We start from the raw sequence: 14,129 nt of genomic DNA, 5'->3' as shown, positions 1-14,129 counted from the left end.
TTGTTGAGATGGAAAAACGCTTTGTAAAAAGTGATAAGGCTGAAACAAGTTCTTTGCTTCAGAATTTAATTTCCATGAAGTATCAAGGCAAGGGAAATATAAGAGAGCACATTATGATGATGTCCAACATTGCTTCTAAGCTTAAAGGTCTAAAGCTTGAGTTGTCAGATGACTTACTCATTCATTTAGTATTGCTGTCTCTTCCTTCGCAATTCAGTCAGTTTAAGGTGACTTATAATTGTCAAAAGGAGAAATGGACTCTTAATGAGCTCATTTCATTATGTGTGCAAGAAGAGGACAGGCTGAAGCAAGATAGGACTGAAAGTGCTCACTTTACTAGCATCTCTAAAGACAAGGGCAAAAGGAAAAGAATTGAGGAGCCCAAGAACAAAGCTGCTGCTAAGGGTCCAGAACAAAAGAAGCAGACTAAGGATAACAACTGCTTCTTCTGCAGGAGTTCTGGACACGTGAAGAAGGATTGTGCCAAATATCACGCTTGGCGTGTTAAGAAAGGTATGATTCTGTCTTTGGTCTGTTCTGAGGTTAATTTAGCTTCAGTACCTAGAAACACTTGGTGGTTAGACTCTGGTGCAACTACTAACATCAGTGTTTCAATGCAGGGTTGCCTGAACTTCCGAAAGCCTAGTGATACTGAAAGATGGATCTATGTAGGAGATGGGAAGAAGGTAGAAGTTGAAGCCATAGGAAAATTTAGATTATTATTAAGTTCCGGTCATTATTTGGATTTAAAAGACACTTTTGTTGTACCGTCATTTAGACGGAATTTGATCTCTATTTCTTATTTGGACAAATCAGGATATTATTGTTCATTCGGGAATAAAGAATTTACTTTGTCTTTAAATTCGAATGTTGTTGGAACCGGTTTACTTTCTGGTTATGATAATCTTTATTTGTTGGAAACTGTGGCTAACTATAATGAAACCTTGAATGTGGAATCACGTGGTACTAAGCGGAAAATTGACAATTTCAATTCAGGGGTGCTTTGGCACAAGCGTCTAGGTCACATCTCTAAAAATAGAGTTGAACGACTTGTGTCAGATGGAATTTTAGATTCCATTGACTTCACAGACTTTAACGTTTGTGTAGCATGCATTAAAGGAAAACAGACTAAAGATAAGAAATTAGGCGCATATAGAGCTACAGACGTCTTAGAATTGATACATACGGACATCTGTGGGCCATTTCCAACTCCTTCTTGGAATGGTCAACAATATTTTATATCATTCATAGACGATTATTCTAGATATGCCTACCTTTACCTAATTCACGAAAAGTCCCAATCAATAGACGTGTTCAAATCCTTTAAGGCAGAAGTTGAGAATCAACTTAATAAAAGAATTAAAAAGGTCAAATCTGATCGTGGTGGTGAATACTACGGCAGATATGACGGTTCAGGTGAACAACGTCCGGGACCATTTGCCAAATACCTAGAGGAATGTGGAATCGTCCCACAATACACTATGCCGGGGTCACCCAGCATGAATGGTGTAGCTGAAAGACGAAACAGGACTCTTAAGGATATGGTAAGGAGTATGATTTGTCATTCCACCTTGCCAGAGTCACTCTGGGGAGAGGCATTAAAAACAGCAGCATACATTCTTAATAGAGTACCAACTAAGGCAGCGGCTAAAACACCTTATGAGCTTTGGATTGGGCGTAAGCCTAGTCTGAAGCACCTTCATGTTTGGGGATGTCCAGCTGAGGCAAGGCCTTATAGGCCGAATGAAAAGAAATTTGAACCCCGAACAATTAGCAGCTATTTTATAGGGTACTCAGAAAAATCAAGGGGCTATAAATTTTATGATCCTAATTTGAGAACAATTTTTGAGACGGGAACGGCAACGTTCTTTGAGGATATTGAGTTTGGGGGGAAGATTAAGGTTAAAGATTTTGTCTTTGAGGAAGAATCGGTAACAATTCCAGAACTGATTCTTCCACCAATTGACTTTCCCATTATTGAACAAACTCAAGATGATCTGGTTGTTCAGGAAGAACAAAATCCAGATCAAATTCAAGATCCTCAAGAACAAGTGCCTCAAGAGCCAGCTCCATTGCGGAGATCCACTAGAGAAAGGAAAAATGCTATTTCGGATGATTATGTAGTATTTATCAATGAGGTAGAGGAAAATGTTGGCATGACGGAAGACGACCCAGTCAACTTTCATCAAGCCATGCAAGATTCTCGTTCAGATAAGTGGATCGAAGCAATGAATGAGGAGTACAAGTCTATGCAAGACAATTCAGTTTGGGAACTTATCCCATTACCTGAAGGAAAGAAACCCATTGGTTGCAAATGGATTTTTAAAACCAAGCGGGATTCCAATGGTAATGTGGAGAGATATAAGGCACGTCTTGTAGCTAAGGGTTATACTCAAAAGGAAGGGATTGATTATAAAGAGACTTTCTCTCCGGTTTCATCGAAGGACTCTTTAAGAATAATCATGGCTCTTGTTGCTCACTTTAATTTGGAGCTTCATCAAATGGATGTAAAAACAGCTTTTCTCAATGGCGACATTGATGAGACGATCTATATGGTGCAGCCAGAAAACTTTGTGTTGGGAGACCCAAAGAATATGGTGTGCAAACTAAGAAAATCCATTTATGGGCTAAAACAAGCTTCTCGTCAATGGTACCATAAATTTCATCAAGTAATTCTCTCATTTGGTTTTGAGATGAATACAGTTGATGATTGTGTGTATCATAAGTTCAGTGGGAGCAGACATATTTTCCTGGTCTTGTATGTTGATGACATACTGCTTGCCACTAACGATATAGGCATGTTGCACGAAACTAAGAAATTTCTATCAAAGCATTTTGAGATGAAAGATCTTGGTGACGCCTCTTTTGTATTAGGAATTCAGATACACCGAGACAGATCTCGAGGTATTCTTGGATTGTCACAAAAGAGCTATATCGATAAGGTTCTCAAAAGGTTTGGGTTACAGGATTGCAAACCAGGGGACACCCCAGTTGCTAAGGGAGACAAGTTTAGTCTCAAACAGTGCCCTAAGGGAAGTTTGGAAATTCAAGAAATGCAAAAGATCCCTTATGCTTCAGCTGTAGGGAGTCTTATGTATGCCCAAGTATGTACGCGTCCAGACATAGCGTTCATAGTAGGGATTTTAGGCAGATATTTAAGCAATCCAGGTCTTGACCATTGGAAAGCAGCCAAGAGGGTCATGAGATATTTGAAGAGAACAAGAAACTACATGCTCACATATAGGAGGTCAGACCAGTTAGAGATCACTGGGTACTCTGACTCGGATTTTGCGGGATGCCAAGACAGCTTAAGATCAACTTCAGGCTATGTCTTTCTGTTAGCTGGTGGAGCAGTTTCTTGGCGTAGTGCCAAGCAAGGTCTTACTGCTTCATCAACCATGGCAGCAGAATTCGTAGCAATTCATGAGGCATCTGACCAGGGCATTTGGCTGAGAAATTTTGTCACGGGGCTGCAAATAGTTGAAGGGATTGAAAGACCACTCAAGTTGTATTGTGACAATAGATCAGCAGTCCTGTATTCTAACAATAATAGGAGCTCAACCAAGTCAAAGCACATTGACATTAAGTTCCTAGTTGTTAAAGAGAAGGTACAAAGTGGACAGATATCCATAGAACACTTAAGGACAAACTCCATGATTGCGGATCCACTCACTAAAGGTCTACCACCCAAGGTCTTTCATGAGCATACTGCTCACATGGGTGTGCTACAGTTTGAGGAATCTTGATTTTAGTGGGAGTTTCGTCCATTATGTAATTCATGTTCTATGTTTAATTGTAAAGTACAAATACATTGTATTTGGACTTTCTGATCAGAAATAAAGTTTAAAGTATTCAGTTTTTGGTTACTTTGTACATTTAAGTTATGGTATGATCTCATTCGATAAAGTAGGACCAGTTGAAAATTGACATGCATTGACCAACTTCATGTAATTTTCATGCTACACTTTTCATAATGGGTCTATGTCATTTAGTTGTGTCAGTACGGGTGATCGTTGATGGGTTTAGTTATGCTTATTATGACGAAAGCCTCTTTGGTTCCATGTGCTGATATGATTAATGGACAGGACAATTTGGATTATACTCAAGGTAATTATAATGACATTTTTGACGTCATAAAGTCTAACACACTCCTAAGGATACATGTGTGACCAGTGGGAGATTGTAAGATTTATGGGTCACATATGTAATTAATTAATAAAGTGTGTTAGGGTCATTATATAATTAGCCAATAAACTAGGGGTCAAATAATATATAATAGTTTATGGCTAAAGAGAATAATAGTTATGAAAATTAATAGTGTAGATACCAGGCAGTTTCTAATTTAATGAGGGGCTGAATTGGAAATACTGCAATTTGGGATATAACTAATAATAGTTATATATAGGGGTAATGGTCCCCAAGGCAAACACAACAAGACTATTCAGTTTCAAAACCCTAAAGGAGAAAACTCTCTGGTTCTCTCTATCCCCATCAAGAGAGCAAGGTCTTTAGGGTGTTTTGCTGAGGAAGATCACCCAACCCATTGGCTCTATCATCATCATCACAGGATTTCATTAATGGCAATTCCCACAGGTACGCTTCCGCCTTTGGCTATTCATCATGTAATTGACATGGATTGTTGAGCACAACGTTATTAGGGTTTTTCAACAAAGGTGAGTTACCTTATTATGTGGTGCCATTGTAACTATACTTTTAGAATGATAATATTCACAATTCACTACGTTGATTACAAAACAGAGAAGTAAGACTAAGAATGAGGTGAATCTGTTTTCCATGTTTGATTTCTTCTATTTTTTGTTAATATTCTTGCTTGATACTTTTTTATTTGTATGATGATCGTGCAGTCTATGTATATATATTAGTAAAAAGAGAATTTGTCAAAAAATATATATAATAGTATCATCGATAAGAAATTAATTAAAAAGAACATTAATATGGAAAAGTAGAAATATGAATTAACTTTTTTACGGAAGAAATATAAATTAATAATATAAATACAAAAGGAAATCTTATCAACAATTTTATTTGATAAAAAATCTTATAATAAAATTAATGTTTGGTTTGAAAACTATATATATATGTATTTGGAATCAAAAATATATTATCATGATACAATATTTTTTTTTTAAATGGGGTAGGAAGGATTTTTATGTTTTATTAATCATATTAATTGTTTTTGAGAAAATTTAAATTTAATATCTAAAGATTATTTGATTAAGTTATTATTACTTAACTAGCCCCTCACGTACCTCAAGTGATATATATATATATATATATATATTATATTATATTATATTATATGTTTGGTTTGCAAATTATAAACATGTATTTTCGGTCTCTTAAAAACAATACAATGTGTTTTGGAGTCAAACTTAAATTTAATACCTTTTTGCGGTGTCTAGTGTCTTCTCTAATTGAAATTTAAATATTGGTTGGAATCATTTATAGTCAGATTTTACTTATTTACTGATTAAATTCTTTATTTTCCGATTAAACTCCAAATTATAGAGTATGATTTTCCTAAAAATCAAAACAAAAACAAAACAATTGTCATTTTATCCATGTATTATTTATTTTATAATAATAATAGTAATTTGAATGACTTTTCAAATGGTTATGGAACATGTAACTGTTCTTTATTTTATACTCTTGAGCATTAACTATTTGAAGTTGTGAATTTTACAGCTAGTTATTTATATTTGAAAAAAAAGGTAGTGAATTAATAAATTAAGGCCTAATAAATTAATAATTAAAAGAAAAATAATATCATAAATAATCAAACATTACTCCAAACATTTCTAAAAAAAAACAATATCCATTCACTTAAATCGATCTAAATTATATCGATCAAGAATAATACAATTCAAAATCGTTAAAATCGAAAGAAAAAAATTTGTGAGCAAACTCACAACATCCAGTTTCATAACATAAAACGACAAAATATCTACAAATATGACAGTCTACTAATATGACAAACTTGAAGTGTCAAGGATAATCATATCTCTAGAGCTGTAGCGTTGAATATATCAAAGTCATTGATTGCCTATGTACTAGATCAAAATTGATATCAATTTTGATATTTCAATTTGAACCAAACAAATATCGGATGAAGGAAAATCAAAACGTCAAAAGATGAAAAAATCAGAAGAAAAAAATTTAAATAATAATAATAATAATAATAATAATAATATTAAATATATGTAACAATTACTTATTTTAAAAAAAAAAAAAAGAAAAAAATAATTTAGAAGAGTGATTTTCAACCAAAATTTGACCCTAAACCACCCATCTAGATTTTGGATTCATGTAATGCACAAGAGTTTTTAAACAATCATCATTTATAGTGTATGTCATTTATAATTAAATTATTTAAAAAAACACACATTATAATCAAATAAGTAGAAAAATAAAGAGTCAATGATGAGTATATTACTTCACGACACAACAAGGTACACATAAACATTGAAATAACTCATAAGGGTGGACATGCTATCTACTAAACTAAAATAAAATCAACAAGTATTCATAATAATAATGATGACTTATTCTTGCTTATTTGTATTGACAATGGGTCATCGGGATGATCAATTTTTTCTATTCATGTAGTCAATTATTTGAGGCATCAATAACTAAAAATCATTACATTCAAATATAGATAATTAAAAGACTTTTAGCACCGGTCTTAGTCTGGGAAGGCGTTGTCACATCTCTCTGTTAAACTCCTTTTAATCTCACAAGTTTTTTTTTTAAAGAAATTTGCAACTAATGTAGGTAGAGAAATACTTATAATAAACATATAATTCAACGATTAAAATTTATCATTGTTTAATCATAGTCATAAAACAAGGAAAATGATATTTTTTACTCAACTCAGCAAGCTAAATTATAAGACAATAAGTTAAAAATAACGTAACGGGTGTTGAGACAAAATCTCAATTTAATGTTTTGATGAAAACAAACAAAAAGTTAATTAAGAGTTCTAATTATGATTCTAAGTATTTTGATATTTAACATGTGTTTTTGAGTATGTTAAAACAAGATAGGTATCAAACATCACAAATCAGATCAAAGAAAGCAGTTCTGGAAAACGCAGATTGATCTTGAAGCAGTTCTGGAAAACGCAGATTGATCTTGAAGCAGTTCTGGAAAACGCAGATTGATCTTGAAGCAGTTCTGGAAAACGCAGATTGATCTTGAAGCAGTTCTGAAAAACGAAGATCAATCCTGGAAACAATATTCATCTTATACTCTCATATAGAATCAACAAAAGATCAATCCAAGTCACATTTGTTCCAGATTTTGAAGAATCAAAGACATGCTTCAATAAAGACATATCACAAAGATCATTCTTCTTATAAAGCAAATGCAAGTACAAGACTACAAGTAGCAAAGTACACTACTGATTTGAACTATTCTAAAGCCTGCACACGTAACAGAAAAGCATGTACTCAAGGCTGACATACTAACACAAATCACAGAAGTACAAGGCTAGTTCATCACAAACCAGAAGATCAATCCTGGATCGATCTTTTGATGCAGCAGATCAATCTTGTATTTGGCAGAATTTATCCAACAACTCTTTTATGACAGTTGGTCCCTTTCCAACAGTCACATGAGCTGTCATAAGCCTTCTTGGAGTCTATAAATACAATTGCAAGTTGAATTGTAACTCAGGGTTGTTTTGTCAAATCTTGAGTAAATTGTAAAAATCCTTTCATGTTTGGAAAGGTAACTTGTTAAAGCCTTTCCAAAACAGTAAGGTAGAATTGAAGAAATCCTTTCTAGGTAGAAGGGTAGGAATTGTGTAAAGATCAAGATTGATCCATGAAAACCAAGAACGATCTTGGTTTGAACACTTAGTGAAAAATCTCACGGTTGTGAGGACTGGACGTAACCCGGATTGGGTGAACCAGGATATATCCTTGTGTGATCTCTCTATCTCTATCTCTATTTATTTTATGCATTACAATCAAATCATATTTTGATAAAATTGATTTTACTGTTTTTAAAGCAAACCAAGATTGATCTTCAACAAAACCAAGATCGATCTTCATCACTGTCAAGATCAATCTTGGATTGTGATCTTATTTTTAAAACAGAATTTTTAAAATGGGCAATTATAATTCAAACCCCCCTTCCTCATAATTGATATTATTTTACCTTCAACGGGAACTCAGTCACACCTTAAGTAAATTATAATTATTTCTATGCAGAAATAGCTAGCAAGTTTGTTTATTTCACTTAGAAAACAAACTAATTATAATCTATGATTCATTTTTTTTACAACTAAATTAAATAAAATAATATTTCAAGTACAGGACAGTCAAATCAATTAGTGATATACAATGAGTAACAACAATAGAAATACACTTACTTGAAACTTAATCAACAATAAAAAAAATGAAATGTTGAATTATCTCACTTTTAAACACTCCCAAAAACTTTAAGACCTTATACACAAATTTTCCTCAAAAACATTTAGAACACCTGAAGCACAAACAATTATATATTCACATAATAAAAAAACACATTCACAAAACTTTATCCAACAAATTTATAATTGAAGAAAATCTAAAATAAGATTTGATTCATAATTATAATTGAAAAAAATCTAAAATAAGATTTGATTTACATATATAATTGAAGAAAATCTAAAATAAGATTTGATTAAAATTTATAATTGATGAAAATCTAAAATAAGATTTGATTTATATTTATAATTGAAGAAAATCTTTGACCAACTTGAAAAGAAGATATGGTCAAGATTTCAAGAAGATTTGATCAAAGATTATCTACAATGAAATATGAATAGAATCAATCTAAAGAATTTACAAACGCAAACTTAATAAAATACGAACAAAATCAATCTGAAGAATTTATAAACTCAATCTAAACAAGATACAATTCAGAATTAAACGATGACTAAATTAAAGCCCCAACTTTAACTATAAATAGATACTCAAGGTTGAAGAAGAAAATCATCGAAAAGTCTAAAAGAATATAAGAACTCAAGCTCAAGATTTCAAATTCATTTTAGAGTTCAAAAAGAGAAATATTTATTTGAATGAGAAATATTTTTCGAGTGTTCTTTTCTTAGAGTGTGGAAATTATTATTATTATTATTATTATTATTATTATTATTATTATTATTATTATTATTATTATTATTATTATTATTATTATTATTATTATTATTATTATTATCAGCTTTGTTAGAAGCAAACACTTAAAGTTCCAATCTTTTGTATCCAACCCCATAGTGGTTTAGTTCATTCTTCAATCTAGGGTTGTCAGGTTGTTAGGAGAAGACTTGACTTGTAGGGTCAAGGTGGTTAGTTCCTCAAAAGTTTGGGGTTGTCATGTTGTTTGGGAAGACTGGCTTGGAGAGTCAGGTGCTTTGTAATTTAGGGTATTTGAATTAGTATATTGAAGCCTTTCGAATGAGGGGACTAGATGTAGCCAAGTTATTGGTGAACCATGATAAATCTATGTGTCAAATTATTTATGTTTTTATTGTTTGCTACCTCTGAATCTGATTGCTTATTATCTAAGTAATTCATAAAAATCAACCAACCTTCATCAAATTAGCAAAAATTTGTCAACTTTGGCAAATATAATTCAACTCTTCCTTCTCATGTTTGCACCTTCGCCATGATCCATAGGTCTGCACTAATCGTTGAATTGTTTAGAATCATTGTGGGGATAATGGAATATGTTAAGTGTTGTCTGTTGTAATCCATCTATTATGATGTGTCACTTTCTATATGAGTTATAAATATTAATGAGGTTATTTTTGTTTAATTGTTGAGATTATTATGTATGATGGTATGTGTTATGTGTGTTTTTGTATTATCTTATGGTGACGATGATGATGATGATTATTGAAGATTAATACCTAGTATATCTCTATTTTGATAAAATTGCATTATTTTCTATTTTTATGATATAATAATCGATTAGTTTTAGGGTTTAATCGATTACTGTATAGAAAAGGGATTAACTGATTAAGATTAACAGAGTAGGGAATAGAGAATGATCAATGATAACACTTCATCATATGCATATTTTTTATTGTTTTTATTCTTATTTATCTTTAACCATTAGTTAGTTTTAGGAGTTATTTGATATAATTTGTTGATTTAAGTTCTTTGATTTAATGAAATATTTATGTTCTTATTTCCTTGATTAAGTAGAGATTTTTTAGTAATTTTATGTTATTTTCTGTTTTAGTGCAGTGCTGAATTTTGGTGAGAAATCAACATGACCTATGTGAGGTTTTTCAGCCATATCTGGAGTTTTAAATCTCCAATTGGAGTCACACCAAGTGCAAATGAAAGCTAAGATCCATAGCTACAACTTTCATGAAGACATTGGAACCCAATTAAATTCGAAGCGCAACAGCCGCGCATGAGGCGCATTTTCAGCATTTTGCCACTGTTGGGACGCGCTTGAAGCGCAAATCATGCGCCTGGGCGTGTGGCATGTGTCAAACTTCATTAAAATGAATTTTTTCATTTTCTAGGCATCTTTTTTACTATTGTAAAGTTGGGAGACTTGTGCCCTATCATAGAAACTCAAAAAAAGTCGTTTCTAACACCATTAGAGCAATTTGATCATGAATCTTTCTTGTAATTCTTCTCTAATCTCTATCTTTTTTATCTCTATCATGAGTAACTAAACCCTATTTGTTAGGGATGAGTGTAATAAGATGAAACACTTATTTTTATGATTTGTTTTCTAGTTATATGAATGAGTTTATTGAATTATTTTTCTCATATATGTGCTTAATGCTTTTTATTGCTTGATCAAGATTAAAATGTTCTACGATTCGTATTTTGAAACATAAGTGGACTTTACGAATACTTGAGATGAAAAATTCATGAATTTGTAGTCTATGGATAAATGTAGATCATTAAATCAATTATATTAGTTGCAGAGACAGTAATTTAAAAAGAGAATTCTTGTACGGTAATGCTTAATTCTAATCTTAAATCCACTAAGAAATTAGGGGTTACTTTGGAGTTAAAGGTTTTGTCACTAAGACATTAAGGCAAGAATAATAAAGAGAATTCGGTAATAATTCAATAAAGGAACTCAGTAACTAGGATCAAATTAGACACCAAGGTTGGATTCGAAGTGAAACTCATCCCTAACATTTTTCTTGTTATAAAGGATCAATTTTACTACAGTTATTAATTTTAAATGTTATTTCAATCAAATTGAGAACCTTTTGTTCAATTGTAGTAATTAAATATAATTCAATAGTAAAACGCAATTCTAGAGTTCGACACTCGGTACTACCGTTTTATTATTACTTGCAACGATTCAGTACACTTGCTTAAACGCTATCAAGTTATTGGCACCGTTGCCGTGGATTGCCATATCACTATTGAATTTAATTTATTTACTTCATTGAAATGTTTTGCTCTGTAATAAAATTTTTGCCTTTATTTTATTTTTAATTTTGAAAAAGAATTCTGATTTAAAACTCTTTAATTTTTACTTAATTATTTTATCTTTCTTTACTTTAAAATTGTTCATTACTCACAATTTGTCTAACCTTATATGCGAGGCCAGTCCTCAGTTGAACTTTTCTTCGATCCAGAAATCGAAAAAACTGCGAAAGCAAATCGAAAAGAGGTTTGAGAAAGGAGACAAAGGGAAAGACACTTAGTAGTGGAAGAAGAGGATTTGTGGATTTCTTCATAATTGCAAAAATTGCCGCTCCACCACCTGAACATACCCTCGACGAGTATGGGAATCGAAATTAAAATCGTGTCTGGTTGGCCATCCATAACCAACTGGTTACAGTTAACAAGTGTGAAGTGAGCCCCGCTCTATTCCAAGAGTTGAAGGAGATTCATTCTTCTGGTAAACATAACGAAGACGCCAATAGACACCTCACAAAACTCTTTGAATTATGTGAAACAGTGAAAGTGGATGGTTGTTTTGAAGAAGGCAAAAGATTGAGATTATTTCCATTGTCATTGAAAGATGATGATAAGGAGTGGCTTAACTCATTTCCTGCCAATAGCATCACCACGTGGGATGACCTTGAAGATAAGTTCTTAGAACAATACGTTCCCCCAGTTGTATTCGTTAGAAAGAGGCAAGAGATTTCCAGTTACAAACAGAAAGAGAGAGAATATCTTTGTGACACTTACAAGAGGTTCAAGAGTTTACTAGAAGGATGCCCAATCATGCTTATGAAGACACTGCCCAGATGCAAATATTTTGTAATGGTTTGAGGCCTAGCAATAGAATTATGTTGGATGCCACAACAGGTGGTTCTTTGAATTACAAGACTGCATCAGAAGCACAAAAAATTATTGAGATCATGGCATCAAATGAACAAAAGATGTTGTATGACAGAGGTGGTAGGTTAACAAGTGGTATGTTGAAGTTATTTAAAAACTTCCCCCTCCAACCAATGAAAAAGGCATTAGAAGCTTTTTAGGCCATGCTGGATTTTATAGGAGATTTATAAAAGACTTTTCAAAAGTTGAAAAACCGCTTACAAACCTACTTGTGAAAGACACACCTTTCAAATTCAATGAGGATTGTTTGAATGCTTTTAACAATTTGAAAAATAAGTTGATAATTGCCCCCATTGTCACTGCACCTGACTGGTCACTACCTTTTGAAATCATGTGTGATGCTAGTGATAATGCTATCGGGGCAGGCCTGGGACAAAGAAATGATAAGATTTTGCATGTAATCTACTACGCTAGTCATGTTTTGAATCAGGTACAATACAATTATGCCACAACTGAAAAAGAATTATTAGTTGTAGTTTACGCTTTTGATAAATTTCAATCTTATTTATTAGGATCAAAAGTTATTGTTTACACTGATCATGTTGCCTTGAGGTATTTGTTTGCTAAGCAGGAATTGAAGCCAAGGCTACTCAAGTGGATTATATTACTACGAGAGTTCGTCATTGAGATCTGAGATAAGAAGGGATCAGAGAACACTATAGCTGACAATCTATCTCGATTGGAGAAAGTGGATGAGGATGATAACACTAGACCAATACGAGACCAGTTCGATGATGAGCACATATTTGCAATTACCAAGGCACCTTGGTTTGCTGACTTTGCTAATTTCAAAGTAGGTGAGGCAATCCATCTGATTTCACATACCAACAACGAAAAAAGTTTATCCATTATGCCAAATTCTATGTATGGGGTGAACCTTTTCTGTACAAAAGAGGAGTGGATGGGTTATTACAAAGGTGTGTGCTTGAGGAGGAGCAAGAAAAAGTCTTGTGGCACTGCCACGACTCTGATTATGGGGGTCATTTCAGTGGGGATTGAACTGTAGCAAAAGTTCTCTAATCGGGACTATTTTGGCCTTCATTGTTTAAAGATGCATTCAACTATGTCAAGAAGCGCGATCGATGCCAGCGCACTGATAACATTTCAAAACAGGATGAGATGCCTCAAAATCCTGTATTAGAAGTATAAGTGTTCGAGGTGTGGGGTATTGACTTCATGGGTCCATTCACATCTTCATATGCAAAAGTCTATATTTTGGTGGCGGTGGATTATGTCTCAAAGTGGGTTGAAGCAGTTGTTACACCAACCAATAATTCACAACAGGTCATCACATTTATCAAGAAAAATATATTCGCGCATTGTGGCGTGCCTCGAGCTTTTATTAGTGACGAGAGCACTCACTTTCTAAACCGAAAAATGGAATACCTTCTAAGGAAATACAATGTGCGTCATAGGGTGGCAACCCCATTTCACCCACAAACTAGTGGGCAAGTTGAAGTATCCAATAGGCAACTCAAGCAAATCCTTGAAAAGACAGTGAATGATTCAAGAAAAGATTGGTTCACGAAACTTGATGATGCACTATGGGCCTATCGAACAGCTTTCAAGACCCCTGGGTATGTCGCCGTATCAAATAGTGTATGGTAAAACTTGTCATTTGCCTTTTGAATTAGAGCATCGAGCATTTTGTGCCACAAAGTACTTTAATTTTGACTTGGTCAAGGCAGGCGAATCGAGAATTCTTCAGTTTCACGAGTTAGAGGAGTTCTAGAATTCTGCATATGAAAACACCAAGATATATAAAGAAAAAACCAAGAAGTGGCATGACAG

Source organism: Cicer arietinum, chromosome 2 (genome assembly GCF_000331145.2).
Source record: "Cicer arietinum cultivar CDC Frontier isolate Library 1 chromosome 2, Cicar.CDCFrontier_v2.0, whole genome shotgun sequence".
In the NCBI taxonomy this organism is placed as follows: domain Eukaryota; kingdom Viridiplantae; phylum Streptophyta; class Magnoliopsida; order Fabales; family Fabaceae; genus Cicer; species Cicer arietinum.
Note: the sequence above shows the minus strand (reverse complement) of the source record.